The sequence below is a fragment of the Lynx rufus genome, unplaced genomic scaffold, assembly GCF_022079265.1.
Source record: "Lynx rufus isolate CCGP_SWC_20201006 ecotype Redwood Valley unplaced genomic scaffold, mLynRuf1.p SCAF_11, whole genome shotgun sequence".
Taxonomy (NCBI): Eukaryota; Metazoa; Chordata; class Mammalia; order Carnivora; family Felidae; genus Lynx; species Lynx rufus.
The window spans coordinates 1,275,432-1,288,604 of record NW_025814825.1 but is presented as its reverse complement, the minus strand read 5'-3'; positions in this window follow the sequence as shown (position 1 = coordinate 1,288,604).

Genomic DNA, 13,173 nt, shown 5'->3' with positions numbered 1-13,173 from the left:
CCAATGCAGGGCTCAAACTTATGAACAGCAAGATCATGACCTGAGCTGAAGTCGGAGGCTTAACCAACTGAGCCACCCAGGTGCCCCATAACACCTATTCTTTTGAAGCTGTTCCAAAAAATAGAAACTGAAGGAAAACTTCCAAGCTCATTCTACAAGGCCAGCATTACCTTGATTCCAAAACCAAAGACCCCACTAAAAGAAGAACTGCAGGTCAATTTCTCTGATGAACATGGATGCATAATTTCTCAACAAGATACTAGCCAACAGGATCCAACAATACATTAAAAGAATTATTCACCACGATCAAGTGGGATTTATTCCTGGCATATAGGGCTAGTTCAATATCCACAAATCAATCAATGTGATACATCACATTAATAAAAGAAATAATAAGCACATGGTCCTCTCAATAGATGCAGAGAAAGCATTTGACAAAATAAAGCATCCTGTCTTCATAAAAACCCTCAAGAGGGGTGCCTGGCTGGCTCTATCAGTTGAGTGTCCGACTTCGGTTCAGGTTGTAATCTCGCAGCAGCACAATGAAGACAACTCAAGTGGAGTCCACCAGGTCCATGGAGAAGAGACTGGGGGATCGCCATTCCCCCACCACCACCTGAGGTGGGGCCTCAGAGATCGGTCCTCGGGGCCCACAGTGGATGTGGGAACAGCATACACCAAATCATGCCTCTCCCTGCTGGGTAACTCTGTACCTACTCAAGCGGGATAGATGCTGTGGACCCAGACGGCTCCATCCTCCAGACCAGCACTGCTGCACAGTGTGGATTAATTCCAGGACAATTCTAGTTATTTAGATATATTCTCCCTTCTTATTCCCCTTCTTATCTCTTCCCTCCTCTAGGCTGGTTACTCTGGTTGTTGGTTTGTTTAAGCAGACATATTTAATCCATTCTCTTGATACATGTTCTACACCTCCTTCTTTACTTTCTGTATATCTGGAATAATCAAGCCACATAGTTTCTATGTCTGGGTAACCATATCTTCATTTCCTTTTCCCCACCTCCTTATTTATTTTCTTTCTCTCTCTCTCTAGATTAAACCATTAAGTCTCTCTGTCTGGTCAATGTTTTTTTTTTTTCTCTTTGTCCCCACCCCTGTCATTTTTCTCTTTGTATGTGCTCTTCCATCAGCACCACCTCCACTCTGTTCTTTACTTATAGCTGGTGTTTCTGTTTTTTTTGCTTTTGGATTGTTTGGTTTTGTTTTGTTTGTGTGTGGTTTTTTTGGTCTGTTTTGTCTGTGTGTTTGTGTGTTTTGTTTCCTGTTTGTCTGTTTTCCTTTCCACAGCTTTTTCAAGGAACAAATCAAAGCACACCTCGTGGAGGGTCCAAAACATCACTACAAGTAGAGAAATAAAATAACCAAAGTCACAACGACATAGAGGAAATAACACTCTCCAAAATACACCTCCTGAAGGGCCAGGACCCGGATGGTGTATGACCCCCACATTAATACAGTAGTGCTTGCAAGTGCAGAGCACATAACAAGATTTTTAAGGAGAGAAACCTAGCCAAAACTATGAAACAGAAGAATTCTCCTCAAAAGAAATTCCAGGAAGAAGTGACAACTAAATAATTGATCAAAACAGATATAAGCAATGTAACTAAGCAAGAATTTAGAATAATAGTCATAAGATTAATCGCTGGGCTTGAAAAAGGCATAGAAGACAGCAAAGAATCTATTGCTGAAGAGACTAAGGAACTAAAAAATAGTTATGACGAATTAAGAAATGTTATAAATGAGGTGCAAAATAAAATGGAGGTGGCCACAGCATGGATTGAAGAGGCAGAGGAGAGAATAGGTGAATTAGAAGATCAAATTATGGAAAAAGAGGAAGCTGAAAACAAGAGATAAAAAAAATCCAGGATCAAGAAGGAAGAAATAGAGAACTAAGTGATGCAATAAAACAGAACATTATTTGTACCATAGAAGTTCCAGAAGAGAAAGAAGAGAGAGAGAAAGGGGCAGAAGGCATACTTGAACAAGTCATAGCTGAGAACTTCCCCAATCTTGGGAAGGACACAGACATTGAAATCCAAAAGGCACAGAGAATTCCCTTCAGATGTAACTTGAATCGATCTTCTGCATGACATATCACAGTGAAACTGGAAAAATACAAGGATAAAGAGAGAATTCTGAGAGCAGCTGGGGATAAACAGGACTTAACATACAAATGTAGACATATAAAGTTAGTAGCAGGCGTATCTACTGAAACATGTCAGGCCAGAAAGGAATGGCAGGAAATCTTCGATGTGATGAACAGGAAAAATATGCAGCCAAGAATCCTTTATTCAGCAAGTCTGTCATTCAGAATAGAATGAGAGATAAAGGTTTTCTCAAACAAACAAAAACTGAAGGAATTCATCACCACTAAAACAGCCCTAGAAGAGATCCTAAGTGGGACTCTGTGAGTGAAATGTTGCAAGGACCACAAAGTAGCAGAGACATCACTACAAGCATGAAACCTACAGATAACACAATGACTCTAAACCCATATCTTTCAATAATAACACTGAATGTAAATGGACTAAATGCTCCAATCGAAAGACACAGGGTATCAGAATGGATAAAAAAAAACAAGACCCATCTATTTTCTGTCTACAAGAGACTCATTTTAGATCTGAGGACACCTTCAGATTGAAAGTGAGGGGATGGAAAACCATCTATCATGCTACTGGAAGTTATATTAGACAAATTAGACTTTAAATTAAAGGCTGTAAAAAGAGATGGAGAAGGGCATTATGTAATAATACAGAGTCTATCCATCAGGAAGAGCTAACAATTACAAATGTCTATGAACCAAATTAGATAGCACCCAAATATATAAAACAGTTAATCATAAACATAAGCAATCTTACTGATAAGAATGTGGGAATTGCAAAGGACTTTAATACTCCACTTACAACAATGGACAGGTCATCTAGACAGAGAATCAGTAAGGAAACAATGGCCCTGAATGATACATTGGACCAGATGGACTTGACAGATATATTTAGAATTCTACATCCCAAAGCAGCAGAATATACTTTCTTCTCGAGTGCACATGGAACATTCTCCAAGATAGATCAAATACTGGGTCACAAAACAGCCCTCAATAAATATAAAAGAATTGGGATCATACCACGCACACTTTCAGATCACAAAGCTATGAAAGTTGAAATCAACCACAGGAAAAAGTCTGGAAACCCTCCAAAAGCATGGAGGTTAAAGAACATCTTACTAAAGAATGAATGCATCAACCAGGAAATTAGAGAAGAAATTAAAATATATATGGAAACAAATGAAAATTAAACACAACAATCCAAACTTTTCGGGATGCAGCAAAGGCAGTCCCAAGAGGAAAACACATTGCAATCCAGGCCTATCTCAAGAAATAAGAAAAATTATAAATACAAAATCTAACAGCACACCTAATGGAACTAGAAGTAGAGCAGCAAAGACACCCCAAACCCAGCAGAAGAGAAATAATAAAGATCAGAGCAAAAATAAACAATATAGAATCCAAAAAACAGTAGAACAGATCAATGAAACCAAGAGTTGTTTTTTTTTGAAAAAATAAACAAAATTGATAAGCCTCCAGCCAGGCTTCTCAAAAAGAAAAGAGAGAGGACCCAAATAGATAAAATCGTGAATGAAAATGGATTTATTACAACCAACCCCTCAGAGATACAAGCAATTATCAGGGAATACTATGAAAAATTATATGCCAACAAACTGGACAACCTGGAAGAAATGGACAAATTCTTAAACACCCACACACTACCAAAACTCAAACAGGAAGAAATAGAAATTTTGAACAGACCCATAATTAGTGAATAAATTGAATCAGTTATCAAAAATCTCCAAATAAGAGTCCTGGACCATATGTCTTCCCTGGGGAATTCTACCAGACATTTAAAGCAGAGTTAATACTTATCCTTCTCAAGCTGTTCCAAAAAACAGAAAGGGAAGGAAAACTTCTGGACTCATTCTATGAAGCCAGCATTACTTTGATTCCCAAACCAGACAGACACCCAGAAAAAAGAGAGAACTACAGGCCAATATCCCTGATGAATATGGGTGCAAAAATTCTCAACAAGATACTAGCAAATCGAATTCAACAGCATATAAAAAGAATTATTATGCACCATGATCAAGTGGGATCATTCCTGGGCTACAGGGCTTGTTCAACATACACAAATCAATCAATGTGATACACCAATTAATAAAAGAAAAGAACCATACGATCCTGTCAATAGATGCAGAAAAAAGCATTTGACACCATATATATCATCGTTTCTTAATGAAAACTCTCAAGAAAGTTGGGATAGAAGGAACATACTTAAACATCATAAAAGCCATATATGAAAAGCCCACAGCTAATATCATCCTCAATGGGGAAAAACTGAGAGCTTTCCCCCTGAGATTAAGCACAGGACAGGGATATCCATTCTCACCACTGTTGTTTAACATAGTGTTGGAAGTCCTAGCATCAGCAATCAGACAACAAAAGGAAATCAGAGGCATCAAAATTGGCAAGGATGAAGGCAAGCTTTCACTTTTTGCAGACAACATGATACTCTACATGGAAAACCCGACAGACCCCACCAAAAGTCTGCTAGAACTGATACATGAATTCAGCAAAGTTGCAGGGTACAAAATCAATGTACAGAAATCGGTTGCATTTTTATACACCAATAATGAAGCAACGGAGAAATAAAGAAACTGATCCCATTCACAATTGCACCAAGAACCATAAAATGTCTAGGAATAAACCTAACCAAAGGTGTAAAAGATCTGTATGCTGAAAACTATAGAAAGCTTATAAAGGAAATTGAAGAAGACACAAAGAAATGGAAAAACATTCGATGCTCATGGATTGGAAGAATAAATATTGTTAAAATGTCAATAGTACCCAAAGCAATCTACACATTCAATCCAATCCCAATCAAATTTTCACTAGCATTCCTCTCAAAACTAGAACAATCAATCCTCAAATTTGTATGGAAATGCAAAAATTCCTGAAAAGCCAAGGTAACATTGAAGAAGAAAAAGCAAAGTGGGAGGCATCACGATCCCAGACTTTAGCCTCTACTACAAAGCTGTAGTCATCAAGACAGTATGGTATTGACACGAAAACAGACACATAAGCCAATGGAATAGAATAGAGACCCTAGAATTGGACCCACAAATGTATGGCCAGCTAATCTTTGAAAAGGTAGGAAAGAGTATCCAATGGAAAAAAAGACAGTCTCTTTAACAAATGGTGCCTGGAGAACTGGACAGCAGCATGCGGAAAAATGAAACTAGACCACTTTTTTACACCATTCACAAAAATAAACTCAAAATGGATAAAGGACCTGAATGTGTGACAGGAAATCATCAAAACCCTAGAGGAGAAAGCAGGAAAAAACCTCTCTGACCTCAGCCGCAGCAATTTCGTACCTGACATATCTCCAAAGGCAAGGGAATTAAAAGCAAAAATGAACTATCGGGACCTCATCAAGATAAAAAGCTGCTGCACTGCAAAGGAAACAATCAACAAAACTAAAAGGCAACCAATGGAATGGGAAAAGATATGTGTAAATGACATATCGGATAAAGGGCTAGTATCTAAAATCTATAAAGAACTCTCCAAACACCATACCCAAGTAACAAATAACCCAGTGAAGAAATGGGCAGAAGACATAAATAGACACCATTCCAAAGAAGACATCCAGATGGCCTGCAGACACATGAAAAGATGCTCTACATCACTCCTCATCAGGGAAATACAAACCAAAACCACACTCAGATATCATCTCATGCTGGTCAGAGTGGCTAAAATGAACAAATCAGGAGACTAAAGATGCTGATGAGGATGTGGAGAAATATGAACCCTCTTGCACTGTTGGTGAGAATGCAAATTGGTGCAGCTGCTCTGGAAAACAGTGTGGAGGTTCCTCAAAAAATTAAAAATAGATCTACCCAGGACCCAGCAATAGCACTGCTAAGAATTTACCCAAGGGATACAGAAGTGCTGATGCATAGGGGCACACGTACCCCAATGTTTATAGCAGCATTTTCAACAATAGTCAAATTATGGAAAAAGCCCAAATGTCCCAAATGTCCATCAACTGACAAATGGATAAAGAAAATGTGGTTTATATATACAATGGAATACTACTTGGCAATGGGAAAGAATGAAATCTGACCATTTGCAGCAACGTGGATGGAACTGAAGGGTATCATGCTAAGTGAAATAAATCAGTCAGAGAAAGACAGATACCATATGTTTTCACTCATATGTGGATCTTGAGAAACTTAACAGAAGACCATGGAGGAAGAGAAGGGGAAAAAAAAGTTACAGAGAGGGAGGGAGGCAAACCATAAGAGACTCTTAAATACTGAGAACAAACTGAGGGTTGGTGGGCAGTTGGGGAGAGTGAAAAGTGGGTGATGGGCATGGAGGAGGGCATTTTTTGGGATGAGCACTGGGTGTTGTATGGAAACCAATTTGACAATAAATTATATTTAAAATAAAATAAAATAAAAAGCAGAGAGTTAATTCATGTCCATACACTGAAAGACACCATATAGTTTATGAGTAAATTACCCTCATATTGATCCATAAATTCAATATAATTTAATCAAAATCCCAGGAAAAAAATCTAGAGGAGAAAACAGGCAACAACCTCTTTGACCTTTGCTGCAGCAACTTCTTATCTGCCATGTCTCAGAGGCAAGGGAAACAACAGCAGAAATGAACTATTGGGACCTCATCAAGATAAAAAGCTTATGCATGGTGAAGGAAAGAATCATCAAAACCAAAAGGCAACTGATGAATGGGACAAGATATCTGCAAATGACATATCTGATAAAGGGTTAGTATCCTAAAATCTGTAAGGAATTTATCAAACTCAACACCCAAAAAACAAATAATCCAGTGAAGAAATGGGCAAAAGACAAGAATGGACACTTTTCCAAAGAAGACATCTAAATGACTAGCAGACACATGTAAAAATCCTCAATATAGCTCACCATCAGGGAGATACAAATCGAAACCAGAGTGAGATACCACTTCACACCTGTCATAATGGCTAAAATTAACAACCCAGGAAACAACAGATGTTGGCAAGGATGTCGAGAAAGAAGAACTCTTTTGCACTGCTGGTGGAAATGCAAACTGGTGAAGTCACCCTGCAAGAGAGTATGGAGGTTCCTCAAACAATTAAAAATAGAACTACATTACAACCCAGAAATTGCTCTAGTGGGTATTTATCCAAAGGATACAGGAGTGCTGTTTCAAAAGGGCACATGCATCCAATGTTTGTAGCAGCACTATCAACAAGAGCCAAAGTATGGAAAGAGCCCAAAATGTCCATCAACTGATGAATGGATAGAGAAGATGTGGTATATATGTACAATGGAACATTACTTGGCGATGAAAATGAATGAAATCTTGCCGTTTGCACAATATGGATGCAACTACAGTGTATTATCCTAAGTGAAATACGTCAGTCAGAGAAAAACAAATACCATGACTTCACTCATATGTGGAATTTAAGATACAAACAGATGAACATAAGGAAAGGGAATAAAAAATAATATAAAAACAGGGAGGGGACAAACCATAAGAGGCTCTTAAATACAGAGAAGAAACTATGGTTACTAGAGAGGTGTTTGTGGGGGGATGGGCTAAATGGGCAAGAGGCATTAGGAGGACACTTGTTGGGATGTGTACTGGATGTTATATGTAGGTTATGAATCCCTGGATTCTATTCCTGAAATCGTTATTGCACCATATGTTAACTAACTTGCATGTAAATTTTAAAAATTAATAAATTTTAAAAAATAAACATTTTATGAGGAAATACTTTTAGACTAGGTAAGCTGTTCCTCTTCAAACTGCTAATTTATTCATTTATGTATGCATATCACTATGGACTCCTGGCTTCCTAGTTTTTATTCTGTGCACTATCATCCATTGCTATCATTAATTTTGATGCTCCAATTATCCCAGATTTGGAGAGTTGTAGCCCCTTCAAAATGACTTACTTGTCTTTTTGTTATGTCTTCTCATTCTTTGAGATGTTCCTTACTTTTTGACATAAAACAACTAGCTCCAGGCTCATCTTCTACTTTTTATCTCCCAGGTTTGGAGTCAGCCATTTCCCTCCGGAATCCTATTTCCTTTTAATGGTAATATTATTTAGAGACCAAAATCTGCACATTTGGTATGTCATTATTATTGGAAGTAGTTTTCAGATCCTCACAGTGGACAGAGTTGGTAAATATATGCAAGTGTGTGTATATATTTATAGACATTTACATTTATAGTTATTTCTACATCTATGTAGATAGTAAAAACCAGGAATTTACATCAACATCTCCAATTCAATTTCAACATTATAAAGTTCATTCCAATTTTTCCTTTTCATATTTTATTTATTTATTTATTTATTTATTTATTTATTTATTTATTTTGAGAAAGAGGATGAGAGCACACATGAGGGAGGGACAGAGACAGAAAGAGAGAGAATCCCAAGCAGGCTCCTTGCTGTCATTGTGGAGCTTGATGTGGGGCTTGAACTCAAGACCTGTGACACCATGACCTGAGCTCAAAAGCTGAATGCTCAACTGACTGAGTCACCCAAGCACCCCTACTTTTCATTTAAACTCGCTTCTCTGGTCATAAGATTATGTCTCCCATTATACTCACAATATTTTCTTATTTAGTCAATTCCTCTGACATAGTCTGTCACCACTGTTTCTCATCCCCTGAACAAATTTCCTGTTTATCCCACTTAGGTTCCAACACTCAGCACTGGAATCCTCAACTCTCATATGGATGCCCTTTTCATCCCATTCTTGTTCCAACCCCCTGTTCTGCGCTCTCACCACATGAAAGCCCTCTTCACCTACTTGGGCTCCAACATGTAGTATCAGGTTACTCTCTCTCTAACATGGACACTTTCCTTAATGGGCTTAACTCTGGCACCCCATGTAAGTGTGCTTCTCCATGTGAATACTGTCTTCTATCCACTTGGCTCTGATACCCCAACCCAGGCAGTACCATCATCAAAGCACTTTCCTCACTCAGCCTGCTCTATGACAATCAAACTGGGCTTTTCTTTTCCATGGATGCCCTCACCCATCTTGAGCTCTCTCTCCTAGTACTGAGCCACCTCTTATGCAGATACATTCTTCACCTAGCTCAGGTTCTGACAACCAGAATTGGTCTGACTTCCCATGTGGACATCCTCCTCATTCAGCATAGATTGCAGTACTCTGTACTGCGCTACCTCCCTCTAATATTGATACCTCTCCATTCTGGCTAGGCTATGACAAGTCACCAGTGCTATGCTCCTATACTGATGCCCCCTGCATCCATCTTGGCTATGATACCCTGTGCTGAGCCTCCCTTTTGTGTAAATGCCCTCCTACCTCCACTTGAATTCCAACACCCCAAGTTGGGATATCTTCCTTGAGGATGCCTTCCTCTACATCCCACTAACATTTCTATACTTTGCATCAGGCAGCCTTCCTTTGCAGATACTCTCTTTATTAGTTTTCTATTATTAAGTAACAAATTACCACAATCTTTGTGGCTTAAAATAACACCTATCTATTAATTCATTATTTCTGTAGGTCATAAATCCAGGCATGGCATAGATAGATTCTCTGCTCAGCGTCTCACGAAGCTGTTAAATTACTAGGGGGTAGAAGCCTTGAGGGATGCTACAAGTTGAATATTATTACTCCCCAAAAAATCATGTCCACCTTGAACCTCAGGAGGTGGCCTTATTTGGAAATAGAGTCTTTGCAGGTATAATTCATTAAGGATATCAAGATGAAATCATCCTGGATTTCAGGTAGGCCCTAACTCCAATAACTTGTGTCTTTATAAAAGAAGGAAATAAGGAAACAAAGGAAATAACTTGTTTCCTTTATAAAAGGAAAAAGAGGGAGATTTGGACACAGGAGACAGAGACAGAGAAGATGATCATGTGAAGACAGAGTCAAAGATTGGAGTTATGCTGCCACAAGCCAAGGAAAGCCAAATACTGTTGCCAACCACCAGAAGCTGGGAGAGAAGTAAGGGAAAGTTGTTCCCTCAGAGCAGGCAGAAAAAAACAACTCTGACAACCTCGATTTTGGACTTCAGGCCTCCAGGAGTATAACATGTGTCATTTTAAGCCTCACAGTTTGTGATACTTTGCTAGAGTTTCCCTAGGAGACTAATACCAAGGCCTATTAGAATACTGGTTACCACACCCTGCTTACCTAAACCCCAAGTAGACACCCTCCTCAACCTAGCTGGGCCCTGATATCATCCTCTGGGCCACTGTTTTTCTCCCAATTCTGGCATAGACACCTACCTTGCTTGGCCCTACCTGTTGGCTTTAGTTCTGAATTATTTAGGAAGGGAAAGAAAAGTATGTGGAAGAGGAAAAGAAAGAAAATGAGAAAAATCCTCTTTTGGATTTTTAGCTAATCTTTTTTACAGTTCTCTCTCTGTGTGTCTCTGTTATTTACTTTAGGGGTTAAAATATGCACCCTAAATTTATCAGAGTCTATTCAGAGTTAACACTGTATCACCTCATGTAAAATGTGAGAAGTTACTTCCCTGCCCTTTGTGCTATTGTCATTTTACATTTTATATCTACAAACATTATAAATCCCACAATACATTTAATTTTGCATTCAATGCCAAAAGTGGACAGTTTTTTATATTTGCCCACACACTTACCATTTAGGTACTTTTTATTCCTTCATGCAAATCTGAATTTTTTCTTCCTCTTGAAAAACTGAAGGCAAGGTGTCAACAGGTCTGCATTTCCACCTAGAGTTTGAGGTCCTCTCCTAGGCTCATTCAGTTTGTATGGAGAATTCAGTTCTTTGTGGTTATAGGACTGAGGTTCCCATTTTGTTGCTGTTTGTCAGCCACATGTTATTCTCAGTTCCTAGAAATCTCTCTCAAGTTCTAACCATGTGGTCTCTTGCAACATGACAGCTTCTTTGAGGTCAACAAGAGACTATCTCCATTGTCTGTCTCTCTCTCTCTCTCTCTCCTGAGACAGAGTACTATATAACAAAGCAATCAAAAGGGTGACTATTTTGTCATATTCACAGGTCCCACCAGTGCTCAAGGTGAAAGGATTAAGCAAGACAGCAATAGAAAATTAATATAGAGATTAATTTCCACATTCTCCCAAGCTTCTACCTTCTACTCACTTTCTTGTCAGTCTACAGTGTTTTACTATAGGAACTTCATTATGTTAGCTTGATGTTTTGACCCCCATTAAACTATAAAAATTTAGCCAAACAGTTCTAATTCATCACCTATATAACATTAGTAGGAATTCATTATGAGTTCTTTGATAAAGGTTTCTTTGTTTTTGTTTTTGTTTTTGTTTTTCAGAGAGAAGTATGATTGTGGTAGGGTTGGTAAAAAGGAGGCATTGCCAAAAACGGAAGATTAAATAAAACTACATTCTCATAAGCAATTAGCTGTAAATGTGTGACTTGAACTCTATCCACTGATGCACCAAGAAATATCTTTCTATTCTCAGCTCAGCTTCTGCCCCACAAAGAGCATCTAAAAGTCATACTTTGATTTAAAATCTACCCAACAACCATAGAATTTAGGCTATCTTATTTATTTATTTACTCAAACTAACCCAAACCTTTGCATTTTTCTATTTGAAAAGATGTCCCATGTGCAAAAGTGATCTGAGCCTGTATGAAGGGAGGAGTATAGGGTAAACAGGGTCATGCAAGGCAAGATGCTTGAAAACTAGAGAACTTTAAAGAAAGTCCAAATTTTTATACCGTAACCCAGGCTGGGAATTGGAATCTTTAAAAATCTCCCTAGATGAAACAATTCCTTTCTTCTCTCCCTTCCCACTCCCTGTCTGTGTGTATGGGAGGTAAGGGGGCGCTTGGCTGTGGGGTGGAGGGAGTTGTGATGAGATTATTAGGCAGAATCCAAGCACATGTCAGTATTCTGAAGTGCTGGTGTTTAAGAACCACAGAAAGAGTGGAAAGAGGATGTCACCAGCATGCAAGAGTCTTAGGTCCTGCTAAGAATACAAGTATCACCTTAGGCCAACATTTTCAAACTATCATTTGCAATCATGAATGCATATTAGAATCAACTAGGGAACTTTAAAAATGTCCAGGCTTCAATCAGGGATAACTAAATCAGACTATCTGGTAGGCTCTGGCAAGAGGTTTTCAATCAAAGTTCTTAAATCAGTAGTTCTCAAGTGTTAATGTGTTCTCAAATTTTCACGTGTATCAGAGTTTCTGATTCAGTAGGTCTGGAGTGGGGCCCTAAAGTTGTGTTTCTAACAAGTTCCAAGATGGTGGTGATGCTGCTCGTTCTGAGACCACATCTTGAGAACTGCTGCTTTGAATGTTTCATATTCAAAATATGGTCCATGGACAAGAAACATCAGCATCACTTGAAAACTTGTTACAAATGAAAAATATCCCATGCTGCATCTGAATTTGTAGTTTAGTAAGATCCTTAGGTAATTCAGATGAACATTAGAGTGTGAGAAGCACTATGCCAAAAACCACAGATAATACAAGAAACCTCTAAAAATGCAGATTCCTTTGAAGATTCTAATTTACTAAGTCGTGGGTAGAGCTCTGGAGTCTATACTTTTGAACAAACTTTCTAGTGTATTACAGTGCGTGAGGCATCTGTAGACAACACTTTAAGAGAATCTCCACCTTAGGTAAATCCTTAAATCTGTCTAAGTCCCCAATTTCCTCATTTATAATGAAGTCAATAAATGGTATATTTGTTTAAAGTGAATGGAGCTTAAACTTTTTGTGCTCTTCCAACTCAAAGGTCTATGATTTGTACTCCCCAAAAAAGATAATTTTTCCTATCTTTATAAGAAATAAGAAACCTAAAAATAAAGCTTATGAGGTTATTTTTATCTTTTATAGGGCAAATTTGCTACCCACCAGAAAGAAATCACACTTAAAACTTTAGCATCTTAAAATAATAGTTTACACTTTGGAATTACTTTCAACTTTTCAAAACATTTCATATACATTTTCCCAACATGCAAATACATATGCAACATTTGTATTTCATATGTAGTTCAAAGTTTTAATTTAGTCTCTTGTTCTTTCTCCTACCCCATGGTTTCCAAATGTGGTTTGTAGTCAAAT